General features: G+C 39.6%; 1 long non-coding RNA gene across 1 annotated transcript; it reads right to left on the bottom strand.

The window, feature by feature from the left end:
- Positions 1-2,210: 2,210 nt before the first annotated feature.
- Positions 2,211-22,536, bottom strand: LOC136992607 (uncharacterized). Its single transcript, XR_010884971.1, has 3 exons — positions 22,427-22,536; positions 18,457-18,625; positions 2,211-2,807 (listed from the first exon to the last, which is right to left on the bottom strand). It is a non-coding gene; the product is annotated as an uncharacterized lncRNA (long non-coding RNA).
- Between the last annotated feature and the right edge of the window lie 1,145 nt (positions 22,537-23,681).

Below are 23,681 nucleotides of genomic sequence, written 5' to 3'. Positions count from 1 at the left end.
CCATGGGGGGGGGAGGGTCTTCTGCACAGCTACCGCCTGGCAGAAGAGGAAGCTGTATACCAGCATCTCCAGCATCTCCATGTGCTGAAAGGTTTGATTCATTGAACGGATGCTTGCCTCGGTGTATTTCCAATAACTAATTAATTGAATATAATGGGAAGAAAGTTATTAATTGGTGGAACAGTAGATGAACCGTAATTCATAGTTTGCAATAATATTACGGATCAGAAAAGGGCATTTCTGCTAACCAGTAGTAACTTTGCTGTAGAAACATATTCTCTCCTACCTCATAATACCAATCCACATACGTAATGGACAATGGTTTTTTTCTTTTTTACATGCTTTAAAATCATGTTCTCTCCCAATTGCAGATGGTTTTATGCACAACCAAAATCTGCTCTACCATCCAGCATTTTGCATTACATCAATGGACTTTGCCTGTGATAGGCCTGTCAGTGTTAAAATGTCCTGGCAACTTTAAAGACTGCATGATGCTTTAAGAAGAAGTGTAAATATAAGCAGATAAGTGTTTGCTCTTGAAGATGAGTCATTAAAGCATATGCATAGGATTTGAAAAGGTTGGAATATACCAGCAAATAAAAGCAGCTGGCACAAGTCACAAAATGCAGATGCACATTTAAATTTCATGTAACTTGCTATTTAGATTCTGTGTTTTGATCCATTCTGTCGTTAAATGAGGGATCGCTGGCCATGAATGCGCCGAGGTACAATTCAGAAATCCTCAGCAGCTCAAAGGAGCTGACTAGATTCAGGGGTCTACTTCCCTCACCAAAAAATTCAAGAGCAAGATAAAGTGAATTAAAGCTGGGTGCTGAAGACAAAATAAGACCATCTCAAAATTTATCAAAAAATGCAAACCTTGCCTCCTCTGGGGTTTGAAAAATATGTAGTTATATTACCACTTTTTTTCTTTCCAGTTTGACATCTCCCTGAATATCTGGAATGCAAGCAAAAATGATGGTATTACATACTACGAAAAAATCTGTACATACAAGATCTTCATCCCTATTTTGCAGGCATACTTTAAGTTGTTTGGGTAAAGATCAAAAAAGGTGGGTGAAGTTTGGGGCACGTGGACAAATGAATCTGTCTGAAATTCTCCCATGGCTGCTAAGTATTGCTTTTCAAAGCTCCAGATGTCATCTTTTTTAGATATGAAGGAGATGATAGTGTTGTACAGAGGAAATAAAGAGGAACTAATTCTGGTCTATGCAGCTCAGATCGTGAACGAAATTTGCCCAGAATCCAACACTGTTTCGGTTTGCCCCTAAGTGCCTATATTATCTACAGCACAATGGCCAAAAGAGATTCAAGAGCTCCACAGCATTGCGTTTTTCCCTTTCTGGGAGTGTTTAACCAGGGCAAACTGTATAGTGCAGCATTTCTGCACGATGCCATAGATTCTGTTTCTCCTCTCCTTGTGCTGTGTAACTAAGGGGCACTGTAAGGGGCGCATAACTTACAGACGAGAACAGCTTTCTCCTCCACACTGACAGGAAATAAAAAGCTCCCAAAAAACTCAGGAGAGAAAAACAAACTTTGTGAATGACAAATAGAAGCACTGCCAAAACAAAAGAGTTCCCTGCATCTAATAAAAGGAAAAAGGCAGATTTTTTGCTCATCCATACTTTGCGGTTGCAAATCGCAAGAAACAGAAAGACATGCGAAGCACTCAGTGTATCATTAGGGCTCTGGAGTTTAGCACCCATAGCAGGATTAACGCTTCTGAGGAGTGCAGGCTTTCATTGCTCTTTCCCTCTGTATTTTATAGGTTCTTTAGGTATTTTAAATATCCGATACAGCTCATATCAGAGCTTCTGTTTTGGGTTCAGCTTAGAAGACTGGAGATTTGCAAAGAGACTTCTAAGAGACTACTTTAAATAAAAACGTAGATAAATCTGGGCAATGAAGTACGAACCAGAGGCAAGCAGTGTGCAGGCAAGCCATGTTCTGCTCTTGCCAAAGCACCTCAGTCCAGTCCTACTTTACACTTTCAGAACTGGACTCCTCTTGTGCAGAAATGCTTGGTCAAACTAAATTGTACAGCGGTTTTATGAAGCACAAAAATAGGTAAGAGAATAAACAAAAAACAAAAAAAAAGCTTTGTTAGTTGCCCTTCTTTGCCTGACAGTATCAAAAGAATGGAATAAAAGAGCCACAAAAATCATTGATCAAGATCTGGCCTTTATTTCTTTGTTTTTGAAATCCTCAGCCTCATCCGGAAGTTTCACGGAAGTGATGCCAGCACTGCAGTCAGGAGATGTGAGCCATCAGCATGCCTAGGTTAGCTTCAGCACTGTCTGCTTGGTCTGACAATAGCGGAAACAGGGCACTTGGTCTCTGACCACTGATGGAAGCACTGAATCCTCTCACCCTGATTTTACTGTCGCTGATCATTTGTTTTTGTTTTCTTGAATTCTATGGACGTGACTGAAGGAGGTTTTGAGATTGTTGTGGAAGACTGGAGTGTGAATCAGCCTCCCTCCTTGTTTTGTTCTTGCAGTACGTGGTGAAGGGTAAGTCAGTCTCCTGTTTAAGCTGGGTGCAGGAAGAAAGCCTTTGGTCAATGGTGTCATACTGATGCAGGAACAAAAAAGGAAACTTCACAGTAAACAGGACTTTCATGGATAAGATGTTAAGATGTGAATCCTCCTCAGAAGTGATAAGATGGAGTCCTGTATCATGTTTTAGGAGCCATACATACAGACGCAGGCCATACGTCGGAGCCATGGAAGGCAACAAGAATCAGGTGTCTAGAAACCATGACTTGGGAAAGGGTTGTTAGCCTGCAGAAGGAAAAAGACAGGGCAATCTTCAAACATTTGAAGGGCAGCTGCAAAGAAGGAAGTAAACTATTTTTCCCATGTCCATTGGAACAAGAATTGGCTCAAATGATATTAAGATATATTTATCTTGGACACTATAAAAAATTAACTTGAGTGATAGGAGCAAATACAAGCACAAAACTGAAAGCACTCCCCTGAATGCAGATCCTTCCACAAACCAAAAATATACATAAACCAGTCAAAGCATAGATCAATTTGTGTAGCAGTGAGCTTGGAGAAAGGTTTGACACAACTAGGAGGCGCTTGCCAGCTGCTCCTGAAAAAGCATGGTGGTAACCTAGGACTAGCATTTGAGAGTAATGGCACAATGGAGATTTTTTGGAAGGATTTGGAACTTGCCATTGTTCCCAGCTTCTTGAAAGTCACAGTAGACCTCTACAGATGTCTTTTCTTTTTTCTTTTTTTTTTTTCATAGCAATTGATCTGGCAATGAGGAGAGCTTGAATAGTTTTTGTGGAGACAGATCTGTGGGCAGTGTGAGAGCCTAACCATTAAAATGGAAACAAGGCTAAATTTCTACTCCTCTGCTAAAACAGTCGGTTTCAATAAGACTTCCTCCAGATTTACGCCAGTTAAACTGAGTTAAAGTATACATGTGGGACAAGGCAATACAGATACTAAAGACTTGTGTAAAGATCAATCAGCCTCATGATTTCTCTTACCTAAGTCTTTAGGAGACTTCCTTGAAGATCCTTAATTTCTACAATGTGTATTACTGAAAGCAGTCCGTGGGGTCCAGGAACAAGCAATAAGGGGGGGCTTTCTAATATACTCCCTTTTTTGATTTAGGTTGTGATTCATATAGGTTATGAGTATGATCCAAAATGAAATCCACCCAGCATGGTGGGAATGTTACTGAGTGTCACTAGCAAGTAGCTGGTCTGATCCAGCCCTTTAAGCCCCCCAGCACATAGAAGCTAATTGCAAGGATTAGAGCACACCAAGACACACAAGCTCCATTCCTGTGGGTCTGGGGAGAAACAACACATTTAAACATTCCAGCTACAGTTCCCTTGGCAACATACATAACAGCAACTCAGTAAAACTATGGGTTTCTGTTTTCTTAACCCTTCAGGACATTGACTGAATGAATACTTCCTTGAGGAAACAGTTCAGTCAACCAGATATACTCAAACACTCTTAAATCCAGCAGTCCTTTTCTCCTTATAAAAACAACAACAGTTGAATTCCATGTCAAACTGATCTCCTCCCCTAGCATTAAAGGGCTTAATTCAAACAAATGTGTATACCATTAGCAAACCCTCCATAGAAATCTGCATAAAAAAAGGACAATAAAAATGGATCCCAAAACATTAACATTTCAGATCATTATTAATTTCCGGGAGATCAGAGAACACAGAGAAAAATACACAAGTCTATAAAGCACATAAGTACTCTTAGGAAACAAAAAAATATTACCATTTATGTAGATTATAGAACACATTATTGTTCTTGTCAATTATTATAGCAATAATAATGTCTGTAGCAACTTTATAATGATTCCTCTGAGAATTTCAAAGTACTCATAAATATTAACTAATACTATGAAATAATATGGTTTACACTATTTTTGTGAAATACATTCCATTGCTCAAAAAACTAGAGCCTCTTCTGATGTTAAACACATCTGCACATTTGCAGTGGCCATTCACATTACATGACAGTTTGGAAGAGGACCGTCCTGCTGAATGCGTGTGCAGGGTGGCTACTGGCGATGGAAGTCACCAGACCTCGCCTCTCAGAGAGTGCGGTAGATTTGGGGCTGTCATTAGGGGGCAGGACTAATGAACATGCTTACAAGGGCTCAGTTCTGAACGGCTGCTGGCATACTAATTGCATTCTGCAGGTTTATTTAAGACAATGGTCCATCCCTCAACTGTCTTCCTCAGAAGTTTAGGTGTATGAAAGCATTAGAGAATGACATCTTCCAGAGACCTTCCACCTTGGGATGGAGGTAATCAAATGATGTGTAGCAATTATCTGAAGAGAGCTCACCTTGCTGTCTCAGCATTCAAGGTGTGACCTAATCCTAATTATGAGAGCAAGAGAAACTATCAGCATGTATGATAAACATAGAACTATTCCATAACTACCAGTGCACCAATGCACACTTAGTTGCATGAAGGAAGATATGCATTGACTCTGGAGGCTACAAAACTAAATCATGGATCAAACACATATCTGTGCAGTATAAAGCAACTGCAGATCATAAGCTAGCTCTTTTTCCCTTTCTCTCTATAAGCTTTAATTTTGTTATTTTCTGAAGGGTCCTGTGTGACCCTCCCTTAGATCTTCCATCCTGTGATGGCCAAAGCTCCTTTTCTCATTTTGTAGCTTCAAGCAGATAAAAGAAAGAGTCAGTACATCTACAAAATTGTTTAAGGATATTTAAGAGCCTAACTGCAGTCTCCAACCCTCACCTGCTCCTCTGCAGCAGCTCCTGTGTAAATCAGTGGGAAGCAGACCCCCCCCCCCTCAAGCTTAGCACACAACAGTTTGCTAAAGATTATGCAGCATCCCTGCTAACGCGTGGTTGCCAGGGCATCCTTGTTCCCTAGCCAACTACTGTACTAAGGCTTTACTGGCACCCATCCATCTGTGCTTCATTTAGGAACCTCTGCAGCAGTAAAGGGTGTGTTTTCCCAATTTACAGTCTCCTGGAGAAGTAAGTCAGGTTGTTTCCTGTCTCCTACAGACCCTAAACACTTGGAGGAGCAGTAACTTTTCACAGAGGACTGTAAGACCATCTTCTCCCTATTCTCTACAAATTAGAATTCAAATCTTACAGCAGACAGCCTGGTTTTTGCACTAATCCAGCTAGTGTGGATTCTAGACATATCAGTGTGGCGCTGTGCCCAGACCAGGAAAGTCGATGAGCTCAGGCACGGAGCCACACTGATGTGGTGATACCTTCCACAACTGAGCTGGTAATTGTTTTGTTTTGTTTTGTTCTGTACAGCATGGAGGTATTGTCTGGGTTGGAGGAGCACGGGTGTCCTAGCATGTGCTGCTCTTTATACACACCCTTTCTCTCAAGCTTTTACAGCATCACTGCAACACAAATGCCTACTAATGCAGCTTCTAATGACAAGTTTTCTGGGGTCAACTGCATTTGAGAAAGAAGGACTATGATGGCCCTTGTTAGATATGAGAGGGCCTTGCTCGGCCTTTCTGCTAGTGCTGGTGACCCCTAAGGAGGTAACTGTGCCATGGCTGAGTCCAGGCTGGACTTCCAGGCAACAGCAGGAATGGCCCTAGGTTACAGTAGTAGATGGTGATACGGGGTGCCAGCAGCAGGCACACACTGTTGCTATTGCAATAGTACAAGTCCAGAGAGAGCCCAAAGCCAGTGCACAGGCTGATGAAAAGCCAGAGGGAAGGTCACACCAACAGGACAGCTTGAAAGGTCTTTATTGCTTGTGCCATCATTCTTTCGTCTGTTAAAGCCACGAGGATGTCACTGCTCTTGAGGTTCTCATTGCTGTGAGAACTAATGATGTGGATTTGTGCCCTTTCATGCTACCTTTATAATACCATTCACACAGTAAGTGCCAGATAAAGAAAAGGAGGACAGTTAAAGGGATGTAGGATAAGCTGGGTTGTATATTCCTGCTTTCCCCAAAGTAGAAAAGGGTTGGTTCCATGCACTAAAGAAAGGATACTATAGATGATTGAAAAAATCAGTAAAAGGACAACTCCAGCACCACTTTAGCAGTCACTGATACATCAAAGGCCCCCTATTTCCTAAATGGCATTTCTTCATCTAAGAATTAATTCAAACCCACCTATACATACACTGGAATAGGCAAGTAGACAGGGCAAGAAGGGTTTCCTTTTTGAAGCCCTCTATTTTGAAGATGAGGCAAAACAGCCCTGTGTTTAAGAACAGGAGACTGTCACCAATCCAAGGACTGGAGGTTTTTTTTTTTTTTTAATAACCTTGGGCAATCTTTTATAGCTGTAGCTATACAACTTTACTAATTCAGGCAGAAGTTTGTAGTCAAATTCTGGCTCCCTTTTTATCCATCCTATTTAGACAGTAGCTCACATTCTGGCTCTAGTCAGGGAAGTCAAGCCAAACTGAAGCCTAGATCACATTCAGGATGGGTAAGCCTAGCTGGAATCACTGCTCCACGAGTGCAGTGTCCTGCAAAGACAGGACAGACGCAGGCCCAAAGCAAAGAATGGATTCAAAGGTATGGCTGGAGCATCAGTGAACATAGCGCGCCTAGGCAGCATCACCTGTGAGCTCAGAACGACCTGTGGTATTAGAGCGAAAGTAGAGCTTAGGCACTCTAAGGATGACCGATCTAGAATTTATTTATTTGTGCTATGTAATAAAAGTGGCTGACCCAAAGATGTACCTCAGGCTACTTAATGGAATAAGACACTTCCTGATTGGGCTGCATTTTACATATATATAAATTATATATTTTAAAAATATATGTATATATGCAGTGCTTCTGATACTACCTGAACTATTTATGTCCTATTCTTGTTAGGGGAAAGAACAACATTCTATTTGCAATTCAGTCTCATTAGATCTCCAAAGAAAGAGTAAACACTGTGACTATGCTATAAAATAAATACATAACAGGCCAGAAAAACAATGTAATATTAAAAGATAAAGATGACAGCCAAATTCTAGAGCTACCTAAAGCCTTACCCTGATACCACCCAAGAAGGCCTGGTCATCAGTATTCAGATTTTGGTATTGTACCTATTGCTTTCGCATTTCAGACCTGAAAAAAAAATGACAAGCAAGAATTTGGCTTTTGTTCAGTGTGTGAAAGGGGAGTGTGCAGCTCCTCACATAGTCCCACAGGACATGTAGAACTCAGTGACTCGCTCTATACAATCTTTCACTAGAGGAATGTGCAGGCAGCAAAAGTATTTGTGATACTAATTAAAGATTAGAAAAATCCTCATTTAGAAATACCTCTTGGCAAGGTATTACAAAATAAACTAAGGATATTTTCCATCCAAATTGATGGAAAGGGCTGTATTTCTCTAGTTAGAGAAAAGAGGATTAAAAAAGGCACCCTGGTTGGGGTGAAATGGGATATAAAATGAGACATAAAGCATTTTACTTCAGTGCCTACATCCGTCTGAACTAAAGAAAGGTCAGTCTAAGGAAGAAAAAAACAATAAACCTCTGAGTAGACAGAATAAACTCTCATTTAACATGGAGTGCTATTTGAAAAATTGCTAACATTCTTCATAAAACAATACAATGAAAATCTTCACCGTCTTGTCACAATTAAAAATGTGAAAGTTATAACCAATATTATGGCTCATTGAAAAATGGTGTATATTTATAGCACCAACTTTTGCAAAAAAAAAAAAAAAGAAGAAAGACTTTTAAATTCAAGACCTAACATTTTGAGAACGTATTGTATCCAAACCTGAAACTTGGAGCATTTTGACCAACTTCATTTTGTATGGGCTTTGTCAGATTAGAAAAATACATCAAGGGTGAATTAATAGGGTATCTGGGAAGACCTGCATAACTTACAGTTTTGCTGATGAGAAGTAATGCAAACAGCATGAGCTGATACTAATAAGTGTATAAAATCATGTGTTCTCCCTCACAATATATATGAATGTTGGCTATACATATGTTTTTGAAAGTACCGTTGCCATGGTTACAACTCAGCTGTCTTTATGTTTTAATATGCCCTGTTTTGTAAGGTTGAGGTTCAATTCAAGTTCATATGAAGCAAATCAACTGAAGTTTTCAGATGTGGTCTCTAATTTAATATGCATCATTTTCTGAGAGGCCAACTTGAAATACTCTAGGCATGATTTTAAGAGATGTCAAGCACCTTCAGATGCAGCAGAAGTCAATGCCCTGTATGCAGTGACTGAGTCATGAATAATCTGCCAAACAGTACTGTCTGTAACAGTCTATTTTAAAAAGCTATAAAACTGTATTTCTGTTGTATAGGGAACCTTTCTAGACTCCTACAGGCTGAACCTACCTCCATTAGACATCGTAAATGAACAATGTGCCATTCTACCAACATCACTGAGTTATTTGTCTGAATTTATAGGAATGGTTATGACTGTAATGTTGTAAAATATAAGCTTAAATCCTATGTTCAACAAAGTAACATAAAATGACCCAATACTTTTGGTTCATAAAAGTGGAAAACTCCATTTCCCCTTTCCTTTTCCAAATTTCATCATGTTTAAATGTTGGGGGAAATGCAAGAGTATATGAAACACTGACATGCATTTTACTTTTTGTAGTGCATTAAAATACACCTTTTCAAAGCTTGAGATGCAAACCCAACCACTGAGACCCAGCAATAAACTCCCTAACTTCTAGCCAGGGTCATTCAGTAACTCGGGTAACTGTGTGTGGTATTTGCATTGTCCTCTGCAGAGGACCCAAAGAGCCAAACCGACATATATAAACTTCCTTTTTGCTATGCTATGGGAACAAATGAACCTGCTCTTCTAAGTAGCCTGTTTACCTTGTTAGCCTTAGAAAATCCAACAGGCCACCTGAAACTGCAGACGCCTCCAGGAATGGCTCTTTCCTTCCCTTCCCTTTTCTCAATTTAGCTTTAGTTGAGCAATCGGGAAAGGAGGTGTTGATCTTTTTTGGAGTGCAGTGCATAGGAGTGGAGCCTGCTTATAGGGAAAGGAAACTTTGTGGCAACGTTTCAGTATAGCTAATTTCCATATAAGCATGTTACATCCAATTTAGAATTAATTTTAATGTCTCCTCCATTTCCCTCCAGTATAAAAATGGGGAAAGGATGTTCCAGATCAGTCTCCCTTTGTGTTCTAGGTTCACCTCTGCCCTGTTCTCTCTGCTTTTAGTATTCCTAGTTCTTCACTCTCTCTCCTGTTTTCCTGAAGGCAGATGCAGGTAATCTAACTGCACCTACTGTGTCCCCCATGGCAGGTCTTCCTCTGGCATCAGCAGCATTATATTCTCCTGGATGTCCTCAAAGATTTTTGGTTACTTTTCCTCGTTTGCTGGGTTGTTTTTTTGTTTTGCCTGATTTCCTTAATGAAATGGTCTGCAAGGCAGAATATACTGCAGTCTGTGGTGCAGAGTTCTCAGAAGAATGGGGGTAAAGACCAGCCCTGTTCCTCAGGGACATCGCTCTGCAGCAGAGTGACCCAAAAGCACCTCTTTTCAACTAGCTTTTCATGCATAAATCTCACTAATGTGTATGGTGTGATTGTTTGGTAAAAATTCTTGTCCTTTCCAGCAGCTCCAGAAAATTTCAGGAACTGATTTAGTCAAAAGGAGAAATTCAAAGTGTAGGACAGGAAATGCAGCAAAGAACACAAAGAATTAGAGAACCAGGTCAGTGTTTGTATTGTATGAGTGTGTGCACGATCTCTCATGTATCTATGTGCCCATACAGAGTCATGTGTCTGCATATGTGTGTGTGTCACATCTGTGGTGGTGATATCACTGAGACATAAATCAAAGTCATCATGGGCTTTAGACACCCCCCTCCCCCCCCCACATTATTTATTCATTCATCTTTTGGGGGCCTACTCAGACATATAAATAGGGTTGATATGCCTCTGTACATGTGTGTGTATATAATCACAGAGATAATCAATAGTATTCTTCTTCTTCTTCTTCTTATCAGACACCTCAACATTATTTTATGATTTGATTTCACAGTGTATATTCTTTATGGCACTTCACCTATTTTGATAGTAAACTGGCCAGTAAATTATAAGCTTCATCTCCTAAACCCTATTGTTAAGTATCATCAGAGACCTGAAGAAGAGTTGTAAGCAAATTGGATTGAAAGAGGTCCCTTTGGCCCCAGTTCCAATTCCAGTGTATGTTCAGATGAGTGGAAAATGTTTGCTGCTAACCTCAGTGCAGAGTTTCCAGTTCATTTGCACAAGTGGTGATACAGTTCCATACACTTGATGATGTGGTCGAAGATCTATGGGAGAGGAAGAGGGCACCGAGACGAACTCTGGATGCACCTATTTGTTATGCTGTAGGCTCTGGAGGCCTGGCACTAAGCAGAGCAGCAGTTCCTAAGTCCCTTTCTAGGCCATAGCATGAGACTGCAGTGAAAACATCTCCGAAAAGGCAGCCTTCACAGAGGAAGGGTCACCTGCCTTCACTCTGTGTTAAACACCAAACTGATCTAGTCTGGCTTTGCAGGATAAGCATTCTCCGCTTGTGAATAAGTTTACAATATAGATGTGTGAGAATATTCTTATCATGAGTCCATGCTTTTAAACAGGTTGTTAGTGAAGCACCAGCAGGGGGCCAGAAAAAGAAGACTACTTTTTGACTTGTTCATTAAAAATCAAGTAATTATTTACAGCCTAAATGATCAAACTCTGTACATGAAAAAAAAATCCGCATTCTGCCTGCTTGATGTTAAATGGTATAACGGCACAGGAGTGAAAATATCCTGGAGCCCTATATCATCTTCATTATCTTCACTGGTGAAGTGAGTGAGTGAGTGGAGAGGTGTGAAATTCCAGCAGAGAGGAACATGCTGTTTTAAGAGGAAGTGCTGACATGCAGGCTACAATTAGACAAAAAAATGACTGCTGACATTTAAAAATCATTACGGAGAGGAAATTGTGAGTGTAATTATGTCATCATTGACACTGTTCAAGTGTGCTGATGCATTTTTGCTGATCAAAATCAAGTGTTTATATTTGTAAATAGAATGCTCTTAGCAACTCTATCAATGGAAATGTCCCAGCCAAAAACGAGAGAAAATGGAGCCAAATCACTTTGACAAAAACTTCTTTTCTCTTTTTGGTTGATTTTCAATATTTTGCTTTCCCAAGAAAGTTTCTTGTTATTTATTACTTTGGATTACTGTTTGATTGGGTTTTGTTCAGCTTTTTTGCACAGAATCACAGGAAGGGCTATCTGGGGCAGGCCAAAGGCCCATCTTGCCAATATGTATTCTACATCCAACAGTGGCCAACAACAGATGCCTACAGAGTGATATGAGAGAACAGTAAGTATATAGTGATATTACCCACTCCAGTCTGCCAGCTTCCAAAATCTGCTTCTCAGGGACTTCACAGACTGCTCAAAAACCTGACTATAATGAAGTCTTTCTGACTAGCTTTAGAAGCAGTCTGACACTGGAGTCAGTGCAAAGGGAAACATGATGTCAGCACGTGGCAAAATATGTAAATGTTATCATTTACTTGGAGAAGTTTGTTGACTGTGCTAATACTGAAGTCTTGGCATTGTATTACTTAACACAGTTATGATCTGCCTTAAGCCATAACCCTGTCACAAGTCCTTTACTTATGACATATTATTACTCAATGACAGGGAAAAAAGACCAATCTATGATACATACAAATGATCAGTTCAGAATGGACAAAGTAAGTGAAAGAGTGTGTTTATGGCTAATTCTCAAAACAGGCTTTTTATCTTGGAGATTTGGGAGATAAATACACTTTATAAATGTGAAAGCAGAAGTTTTTACAAGGGCTCTTGAGGGAAGTAAGAAAAGGTCCTGGCTTCTGCAATAAAATGTCCACAACAAAAAGCATCTACAAATGCCGATCCTCCTGAGGATGGCATTTTGTTTATAGTATTCTGGAAAATGTTTGTGTAGGAAATTAAGAAAATGATAAAAGTAGGAACAAGATAAAGGAAACTTTACTCCACGTTATCAACACTATTATTCTTGAAGGCTATGACAGAAATAGAAACATTAATAGTGAATGTCAACTATTCAGTTTAGAACTAAATCTTCAGACTGCATCTGCTCAGCTCTAAAATTCCTCTTGGTTATCTGTGTTATTTTTCAAAGAAAGAAATATGAAGTTTGGTTGTCTTTGCCTTTTCTCTCTGTCTTTGCAGTCTGTTTATTGACTTTGCCCTTTGGGAATGGGGTTTCTTACAAGCCACCTGTTAATTTGCTGGGTGTTCTCCTACATCCAGTTTCTTTCTGACATTGGCTCCATCAGTTTCCACCAGTGTCCCTGTTTCCTGGATGTCAAAACATATATCCAGTCAAATTGTGTTATCAGAATAATGTCAAGCAACTCTATAGTCACCACATCAGCAAAATAGCTGCTTTCATAATGTTTTATGATTGGATGAAGACTGTAATTCACTATTAGAGTGGTAAGAAATTTCATGTCAAAGCTCAGAACTGCTTATGCCATTAAAATAGTAGAAATCAGTAGTTGGGGAACAACCCACACTGGGTTTCTCAGGAGGAGCCAGTTCCACAGGTATTTTGGATGAACTGCTTATTGCAGCAAGGAATACTTAAGAAACCATGAAAGAGTGTCCACAGAGATACCATTTTGCAGAGCCCAGTTTAGGTCAATAAGACTTTATTAGAATATAAGAGTAGTGGCAGAAAGAAGAAGGATATGTTACTATGTTTCATATTATAACATTTACTTGTAAGGCTGCTTTCTTCTTTACCTCCCTTCTCACTAATTCATACCTTTCTAGATTTTTTCTTCCCTTTGGATTTGGAGTTTTCTGTATGTGATCTTAGCAGAAGGCTAAATACTCCTGGTGACAAGCTGAAGAAAACTCTTTTTTTCCTGTTCTCCACTTGTTTTTGATAGACACAAGTTGCAAAAATTCATCTTTCTCTGCAAAGTAAACTACCTCCTCACACTTTTTAAACATAGATCATTCAAGAACAGCTGAACTTTGAAACTTGACAAAATCTAATACTTGTTTTGTAATCTGTCTCTAAGTGCATTTGAAAGACATTTCTTTCGCTGGAATTTTAATAATCACGAGATTGACAAGATATTGCTGAGTATCAGGACTAGCAAGTAGTTAAAGACCCATTCCTAAGAAAGGGAGGCACACACAGACCAGCACCAATGCACATCGCTGGACAGTGCCACCCAAGTGAGTGGATTCTGCACCTGTACCAGGGCTTACCCAGAAGGCAGAACTGGACAGGGCTGGGAGAGGTCACCTGGTGCACCCTCAGGGAAGAATCAAATCTTCAAACAGACTTCACTTTTAGCCTTAATGATAGCTAACTGTTGGGCTTTTGTAAGCCAGTGATGGAGATTCCACAACTTCCCTAAGAAAATGTATCCATCATCACTTCCTTTACCTGAGGTCTAACCTGAATCTTCCTTGCCCCATACCTCTTAGTATACCTACCATGCAATTGGTTTTGCAGGCTGAATTTTTCAGACTACTAGCTTAGCCCCTAAAAAAGCTTCTAGCCTCTGTGACACCACAGTCTGCCTTGTCTACGCTTCACCTGATAAGCACAAGTGTTGTTGGTCTCAGGCTATTACTGGGTGATTTGTATGAGGCAGAAGGAAACAACCACTTCCCTAAATAAAACACTGCTTCAGCATTAAAATTAGAAAGAATATTGTAAGCAATAAGCCCTCAGAGAGTAGAAGGCGTCTCCTTATATTGTCTACATTCCACAGTATTCTGTATAGTTCATGCTTTCATTGCAAAACAATGTCAGTCTCTCATTCGCTAAAACATTGTCAATATAACGCAAGTCATGAGCTCTGTTCTGATAAGCCAATCTTGAAGAAAGCTGTCTCTATTCAAACCACCGAAGCTCCTCTCACAAAAAGAAAATCTATTTTGCTGGTCTTTTTTCTGACCACTCACCACAGTAAGGTGTGAGCTTCAGAAGCTACATGGAGACTAGTAAACGCTAACATTGAACGCTAATACTGCAGTTGCAGTGTTGTTGTTCTCGCATTATGTATTATTAACAAAGCCAGTGCAAATAGCAAATATAGTAACAATGTTCAGAACAGTAATTCTACTGAAGGACTTTGGATCTAGTAGCAGGAGAGACTACTTTTTACATGTGGTAGTTATAGTAATCAATCAATTTTCTATCAGCCTGTTTTGATGACATGGAATGATCCACCCTGTCAGCTTTCAGACAGGGACCAGATTTTAAGCCCTTTAATCCCCATTGTGAATAATTACCTATCCAAGCTGTCTTTTCTCATCACCATACCGAGGCAGAGGATTTATCAATATGCCTAGACAAGACAGTACAATGCTTAAAACAGTGGAGCTCTACTTCTTGATACTACAGCAATATAAATGTTAAATAATAATAATATAAATGGGAGTTGCCTGATTTTAGTAAAGCATGGTGTAATAACTATCTCTTGATCCATTCTAGTCTGCAAGGCTTCAGCTGAGCCTGCAACAAAGCTACACTCTCATAAATGAGATCATAGTAATCAATCTCATAAACTGTTAAATCTTTCAATTCCATGAATATATTACACTATTTCTGCTGTACAATGAATGAAATGAACATATGACCAAACTGTGGAAAAAAACATGCAGCAGCAAGTCTGAAGGCCAAGCTGGAGAAAATGAGAACAATTTAAAATGGAATAACATGATTTATCAACTAAAGATTTTCATCTATGAAAGAAATGTATTTTCTTCCCCCACAGTCAACTCCAACCAAAAAAAAGATCAGCAAATCTGAAAATGTGGGAACAGAATAAGAATCCAGCAAAGAATGGTAAGAATGGAAAAGCTAAGATGCTATCCAAATTTAATTGTTAAAACCTCTTTGCTACAGAAAACTCTGTTAATTACTATTATATACTGAGGCTTCGTTAGTTAAATTTCAGTTGTTATACCTGTGAAATCAATTATGTAACCTGTAAATCTGAATTACATTATTATTTGGGATAACTTAATGTATGATCATTTTCCGATGCCTCAAATCAGTGAAACTTTTTTTCTACTTTTTCAGTTGATCAGAGCTGAAGACACTTTGAATATAGTGTACTATTGATACATTTTAATATAACTGAAATCTCCACTTAAAATCTTTTAATTATTGAGTTTTAAACACTAGTATCCACAAACCTAAAAATACAGCAGTATTTGGATATAACGTGACTTTAATCATTCATGTAGCAATTTCTTCTTGTTAAACAATTGGTATTAATTATGCAAGCATGAATCATTCATAAACCAGGGTTTTATATCCATCACAGCAGTGAAGCAGGGTTAGACTTACAGACACAGATCCAAGGGAGATGGTATAGTTCCAACCTTCAGCTGGCAGAAGCAGCACTTGCAGTGTAACAGATCAGGAGGCTTGGATGTTTTAATGCCAGGGTATTTGTAAACCTGGTAGGTTCGCTATGCTCAGGTAATGTAAATCAGTATTGTTTATAGACGCTAAGAAGCTGTACCAATTTATGCCAGCTGAATATCTGGCTTCTGTTAGCATCAGTTCATCCCCTTTTGCTTTTGATTAAATGTTGAAAGCAGACATTGGCATCTGAAGTGAAAGAGGTCCTAGCAGAGAGATTGAAAGAACCATAGATCAGCCTTATGACGAGGTACTAGGCACTCATAAGGCTTCAGCTTAAGTATGAGGTCCAGTGCTGAGCACACACCTTCCAGCAAGGTGTTAACTAATAGGAGAGAATGCTGTTAGATAAGAGCACTGAGAAGAACCACAAATCTAGAAAATAAAACCTACAAGATAAGACTGAATAATTGGAGATAATTATTCAGGATATGACTGAGGAGAAATGGGGTAACAGTCTGCACCCACAGAAAAGGCTTGCATAAAGACAAAGAAATGAATCCCATCTCCATATGCTAGCAGTGAGAACTAACAGAAGCATAATTTACAAGAAAGACTCAGACCAGACATTAAGAAAAGCTTTCTACTGCTATGAACCAGCACTGACACAGTTTGCTCTTCAGGAAGCTTTGGAGGTGCTCCATCATGGAGGTCTTTAAGAACAGGCTGGCCTAACCTCAATTAGAAACGATACGGATGTGGCTGAGCCCATGCTGGGGCAGTCCTAAATGGCCTCTCAATGTCCTCAGCAGCTTTATTTTTCTAGGTTGCAGAAAGTGCTCCAAGATCCTGCTTGCAAGAACTGGCAGTCAGTACTGCACCCTAGGAAGGCTGATGTGGCAGCCCTCTGTCCCGCTGGGACCACGCACAGCTCCCCAGTGAACATGCTGGAGTGGGGCACGTCCCTGTTCAGTGTGCTTCTGTCACTGAGCTGATACTAAGGCATCTACTTCTCCCTGTGCCCGGTGTATGGTTTATACAAGTCCAGTGTAGGGCTCTGGATTATATTATCAACTCAAGACTGTAGTACTAACCTTTTAAATACCTAAATCCTAATTATATTTAGACCTTACCCATCAATGGCTAAGCCAAAACTTACAAATATCAACAGGTATCTTTCTATTGGCTTCAATGATGACTTCAGCAAAATTTGAAATATTTCCCAACTGACTATGGATTGAGAAACCTGGATTGTCCTCTTCTTACAGTGAGATAAATCACAAGTGATACCACACAAAGATGTGTGATCTTAGACAGAGACAAAGCTGGTTTGGGTGAATAAACTTGACTAGCACCTATTTGCCACTGTAAAAGGATGGGAAACTGCAGTGCTTTTGTAGCCCCAGGTTCTGGTTGTCTTGGAAGTTTCCTTTTCTTTCCAGTTTAAACTGGGGCAAGGGGCAGTGTGCCCTTCAAATATGCCACTACACAAAGCAAAGTTTGCATCACGCTTTAATGTGATCCTGGAGAATGACCGATGTAGTGTGTCTTGTATCTATTTTAAGATCAGCCTCTTCCCCACCCTGCCTTACAGCACTGAGCCAAATTCCCTTCAGAGCTACATTAAATTAGCTCTACTTCTTGGGCCAGTAGGTCTAAAGAGTGAGATTAAAAATGATAAAAACAAAAGCAAAGAACAGACAAATAAATAAGAAAGCCTCAAAATCAAAAATTTCTTTTTTCCCATCCACATCTAAGTCAGTAATTCAAGACAGAAAGTACAGATTTGGGGAAGAAAGCTCACAGGTGGAGCAAAGAGTTTACCTACATCTCAAATTTTCTTCTCTTTAAGAGAGTGCATAACTTCCTAGAACAACTCTACAGCTGATCACAAGAAAGATCCACCAACCTACTGCCGCTACTGGTTGGGTGATGCAGTGTTACACTTCACTGCAGCTGGACACCTCTACCTTTGACAGCCTGTCTACAGCAGTCACTTTGTACAAGAGGCTTTAGAAAAGCTTTTCAAATCATTGTTTGTAGAATATGTTGGAATATGCCATGGGTGTACTTGTAGGTAAAACTAAGAAACATTCCAGTTTGATTCTGACTAAAAGCCCTGCAGCTGAAGTTTTCAAAATAAGAAATCCTCTCTAAACACCTCCTGAAGGAGTAAACAGCGAAGACAGCTTTGAGCTTAGCTTTGTACTTTACTTGCAATAAAGTTATCATCTGACCCAGCCTCACACCTCAGAGCCTCTAATTCTGTAACAGGTCACCACAGCATAGTGTTACATGCTATAACCTTGCCCTGCCATTCATGCTTAATGTGGTCACAGCTCAATTTCTTATGGCGTGCTGGGACTCATGGCCGAATTTCATTGCTAACAGGGGAAAAAGTCAGGCTGGCAAACTGAATATTTCCAGTGTGAGCAAAGGAAGACAGAGCTGCTCTTTTCTCATAAATAAATAAATAAATAAATAAAATACATATACATATATATATATAAAGAGAGAGACAGAGATGTATATTATATCTTGCAGGGTGAAGCCTTCGTTATGTTGCATTTAGGACTTACAGTGTTCCTCTGAAGGAAAAGCAACCATTCCCCTTGTCAGAGAGCTACAACCCAATTCACTATGAGAACGCCGAGTGAGCCATTTGAGACTTGTGCTCTTTCAGCTGCACAGCATCCCATTCATCATATGCTTCAGAAACCTAATATGTAAAGCTGGGAAAAACAGAAGCTGCAGAGACAAGAAAAATCAATTAGCAGGAAAGCCCATACATGAAGAAAAGCCTGAGCAGAATCTTCACGTGATCATTTTAAGTTTCTAAAGCTTCCCCCTGCCTCCTTGAGAGATGACCACATAGCAGGTACATTCTCTGTATTAAGACAAGAGGATTAGAATTCTCTAGTCTCGTAATTAGGCACTGAGAAGTGAGCAGGACAGAGCAGGATTCAGAGTATACAAGGCAGCACTAAGCACAAAGTTGGCTCTTTATCCTCCTCCCTGCACCCCCACCCCATCAAAAATTTCAGATATGGCAAGCCTCAATATGAGGAAAGAGGCTGTTATAGTTTGCAAATAGTTTCCATCCGGGAAGGAGACGCACCCAACAGAATTTAAACAATGCACACTGCAATCTCAGTTACAGTGGCATAAATTAGGATCAATTCCACTGAGGTCAGAACAGTTATATGAGGGTGAGACACATGAGTATTGAGCCCAATTAGCTGCAATAGAGTTAATTCCCATTTACTGTAGTGTAACTCAGAGCAGAATCTGCTCCCTGACTTTCAGTTGCAATTAATTCACATAGTGGGCCAAATCGGGCTTTGAATTGCAAGAGAATAAATGTGGAGAATGATTTTATTGGAGCTATTCCCAATTACAATAGTGCAGCTTTTGGCCGAGAGACTGTTCAGTGCCCAGACATTGAGCAGTGGCCAGCAGTTGAGGTCCCATCATATTTTGGCCTAGGTGGATTGGAAAATTCAGAGTGCAGATTGTTAAAGCATTTCTATGTGATTTGGGGTACTGCAGTTCAAACCTATTTTTGATCACAATTATTTCTCACATGGATGAAGGCAGTAATTCCAGAAATAAAGCAGACATGGAAACCACTCATCTACCTAGTTCCTCTCCCACCCCCCGGGAATATTTTTTGACTTGTTAACTACTGGAACCTGATCCTCATGTAATACAGGAAATGTGTAATAGCAATACCAATGACCTTAGTAAAGTGCAAGCTGTGAATAGCCCTGGTGAAGCTGAACAGTTTGAAAAGACAAAAATGCTGGTATGACAGCTGTTTAATTCTAATGCAGGTGAATGGCTTTTAGAAATATTTAAAGCAGTTGAGTATGCTAAACCCAACCTTCATTAATGGAAAAAAGAAAAGGAAGAAGGAAGGCAATAAATCACAAGAAGTGGAATGACCACATACATATGCTAATATTTAACAGCAAAGATTCTTCCTTTAAAGCTTTATCTAATAGCTCTATAGACAGAGTACTCTTCAAGTTTCCTTCCTGCTTGAAGAGACTTGAATTTGCATTTCATACCTCCTAAAAGAAGACTATATCTTTTCAGAGATGAGGATGAGGTACCCAGAGACTTTACCCTGTCCAGTAAACTTTATTATTGTTTGGGTCTCACTGGTATCGCTTGGCACCTTTTTGCTGCCCCTGAGGTCCTTTTCTTGGTTAGTTTATGTAAGCAGCACTAGGAAAATTCCCAAGACTGAAACCTCAAAACTACCTTTTTGCAGGATAAAAAGTTCTCAGACTACAAAATCATAATTTACAACTATTCCTGCAAGGCCACCTAGACTCTTTGGATGTTCATAGATAGCAGTCATGAAAAAAAATTTTTTTTTGAAGTCAAATGTGCAACTGGGGAAAATAATGACTCTGTTGTCTCAGCTTAATGATTACAGCTGGAAACAGCAATGGTGCACACAGGTGTGGGAATCTCACTAGGAGAGTCTAGGTCTCGCATGTCTGAAGCACTCTGTACCTGGCCTCTCTCCACAGTTAGTCCTTTAAGGGATTTAGACTTGCCCTCACTTTGCACCTTTCTGATACATTCCCATTTTACACATTGTGATAAAACATCTTTCTAGTGAGGCTTCTTATAAAGGGAGTTAGCCCCTTCAGCAACACTTCCACAGATGAGGTAGAGGAAAAGACAGCTCAGGTGCAGCTGGGAAAAAGGATTTTCACACCAGCTGGAGGGACAGGTCTGGCTGGTTTTTTTCATCAAAGAAGTCTGAGGAAAAGTCAATGGCAGGAGCAGTGATTTGGGCAGCAGGAGGGCCAGAGCGTGATCCTTGGCAGAGCCTAGCAAAAGGGCTACAGAAAAGCTGATGTGAGGTATAAGACTTAAACTGATGTGTGAGGAGGAGCAAGACTGGCCTGTTCAAGGGCAAGGAGGAAGCAGTGCTGGCTGAAGGTGCCAGGGTCTTCCTGCTTGTCCTTCTCCTGGAGCGGTGAAGGCTGCCTCCTCCTGCAACAGCTCCCTGCCCCTGGATGCTCTCCGTTACGGTATGAATTAAAAGGTGAGTGAGAAATGTAGCTGTATACGATCAATTCCCTATTAAGTGTTTTCTCCCAATATTTAAGGTTGAACTGATGAAGAGCTAAGTGAATCACTACTTTCTGACAAATAATAAATATGCCATACAAATGAATTTTAGAGGGAGTGAGACTCTTCCTGAATTTGAATGGAATTGAGCAAATAAATAGTCACAGATGAAACAATGCAGAGCAAAAAAATTAAAATGTCAAAACACTTCATTTTAGTAGTTCAAACTGCAGTGTTTCATTCTGGAACTGCCAAAACACTTCCACTTCAAAACAAAGCTTTTTAACCATTCATTTTAAAATTGCCCTAAATTTAGAAAGAAAAAAGCTTTAAAATGTATGAAATGGCACAAGACCAACAATGAAATCATTCCTTTGAAGCTGAAGTAAATATTTTGGGTTGAACAAAAATTAAACTTTTCTGTATTATGTTTTGTTTTGCTAAAAAATATAAAAAAAACCCTCAGCCTGGATTTGACCAAAACTGCAATTCTGATTATATATACTTTTAGATAAAACCATTGACCAAAAATTCATATATTACCGAACTCCAGTTCTAGGAAACCTCACACCTAAGTATGCCTCTTTACTTTAATAGAGCAGAGTCAGGCCCATCTCCTTCCACACACTACCAGTTTATTGTTTGTTTGTTTGTTTTTTAAATTGGAAAAGCTGAAAGGATTTTTTTTTTTTTTAAATAATGGTGAAATAGCAAGAGTTCCATCTGAAAACCCCTAGTCCGAAATCCTTCCGTGGCCACGCAAATGGCAGATTTTTCGAGACACTGTCATTCTCCTTGGCGCCGTATCAGACTCGGCACCGCACCAGCCCCGTGCTGGGGCCGGCCCTTACGCCCGTGCTGCCCGGCCAGCCTCGCCGCCCACCTTCATGTTCCCTGAGGAACATGCTGAGGCATGAGGAGAGAGAGACCAGCTCCCATTCAAATTTGGCTTTCCACACAGCACTGCTGTCACGTGCTCCTGCCATTTGGCCGCATAAACTCACGTCCCAACTTGAGCTGGGCTCTGAAAGGCAGGAGAGCGGCAGCCTTTGGGAGCCCAGCCCCTCGTGAGGAGGGTGGAAGCGAAGGCCCAAACTGGCATCCCCCAGAGAGGTGCAGCAGCAGCACTCCAAATCAGTATTTTCAGCCAGAAATATTTGGCTTGCAGGTGTTTGGCTTTCTGATGAATAGCCCTAATTTTCTACAGAAAGCAGATACTTTTTTGTGGAAAAAAATATTCTCACAAAATCCAATTTTCCCTTTAAAGAACAGATGGCGATGGAAAATTTTTAACCTATAAGATGTAGCAACGTGTGATTCTTCTTCCCCAAACTCTCTTTTCTGCATATCCATTGACTTGCCTTGCTACAGAAAATTACATGAAATGTTGCTGGCTCTGAGCCCAAAAGCTTGCCCACTTTCCCCAGCTATATAAATGGATTTATTAAAGATGCTTACTTGTGTAGGCCTTGCTTTTCTCATATACTGAGACCATTCAGGTACAACAGCATCCAGTAGTATTGCAAATTGCTGGATATTATGACCGTGTTCCCATGTCGGTAAGTGGTTGTGGGGAAAAGGGTGCGTAGAAGGCCCTGTGGACACAAACAGCACAGAGCAAGTCACAAGAAAAAAAACATCTGGTCTTGGTAGTTGTCTCAGAAGGATAAAGTGATCAGCAAATATTTTTATTGCCAATACACATGCACAGATGATACACTAAAAGGTTTTTATTCATTTGTTTCCAAAATAAAAAATGAAAGACATACTATGGTAATAGCAAAAGAAATTCATCTATGATGTTCTGAGTTTATGATGATTCAATCAGGAAAAGAAAGGAAATCCAGGGTGAGGGATCACCCCCCCCCCTTCCCACTGTCTATCACAACGGGTTACCATCCTTAATTTTACCCAACTGTGTCATATTGTGACCAAATATTGGAGGCTTGATCCTTAACTCTGAAGTTTCTTTCTTTTGTGGAATTAAGCCAGAACCACAACATTTTTGAAAATGCAGTGCTTGAGTGAATTGAATGTAGTTTCTCTGTGAAAATAAAACCAAACAGAAAGGTTTTTACCCTTCCACGGGATGGTTTTTAAATCATCTTTGACTCTTTTTCTTCATATTTATATTGGCTCTGGTTATTTGATTAAAACTGTAGGAAATCCAATTCAAAAGATTATTTTTTAAAGACAAATAAGGAAACTTTGATAATTTTTCTTCAAATATCTTCCGTCATTTCTTATAAATGCTTTCCAGATTTTGGCTTGACATTCTTACAGATTTCAGGATTATCTGGAAGTTAATTCAAGTAATACTTTTATTTACTTTGGCTTTGCCTTTTAGTATTTTGATGTGTCAGTATTAATTGATTTTAACTATTCTCTTTAGGAATATTTTATACAAAATAGAGTTTTTTGGAGATCAAAATCAAATATACAGACATGCTTATATATGTAGAAAACCCACAGAAGTTAATCATAAAAATGTAATATGTGTTCAATTAGCCAAATACAATAAACAAGTCATTCATTACTTTAAAATTCCACTGATCTTAGTGATGATAGCTTTTTCTGAATAAAGAATGCAGACTCTGGCCACAGTAAAATGTAATGAAGTTTAACAAAATATTTTAATAGAGCTATACCTCATTCAAGAGAACTTCACAGAGGTAGGTTTTGGTGGCTGATATGAAGGGTGGGAGATTTCACA

The sequence above is a fragment of the Apteryx mantelli genome, chromosome 9 (assembly GCF_036417845.1).
Source record: "Apteryx mantelli isolate bAptMan1 chromosome 9, bAptMan1.hap1, whole genome shotgun sequence".
In the NCBI taxonomy this organism is placed as follows: domain Eukaryota; kingdom Metazoa; phylum Chordata; class Aves; order Apterygiformes; family Apterygidae; genus Apteryx; species Apteryx mantelli.
Note: the sequence above shows the minus strand (reverse complement) of the source record. Positions and strands in the feature narration are given on the sequence as shown.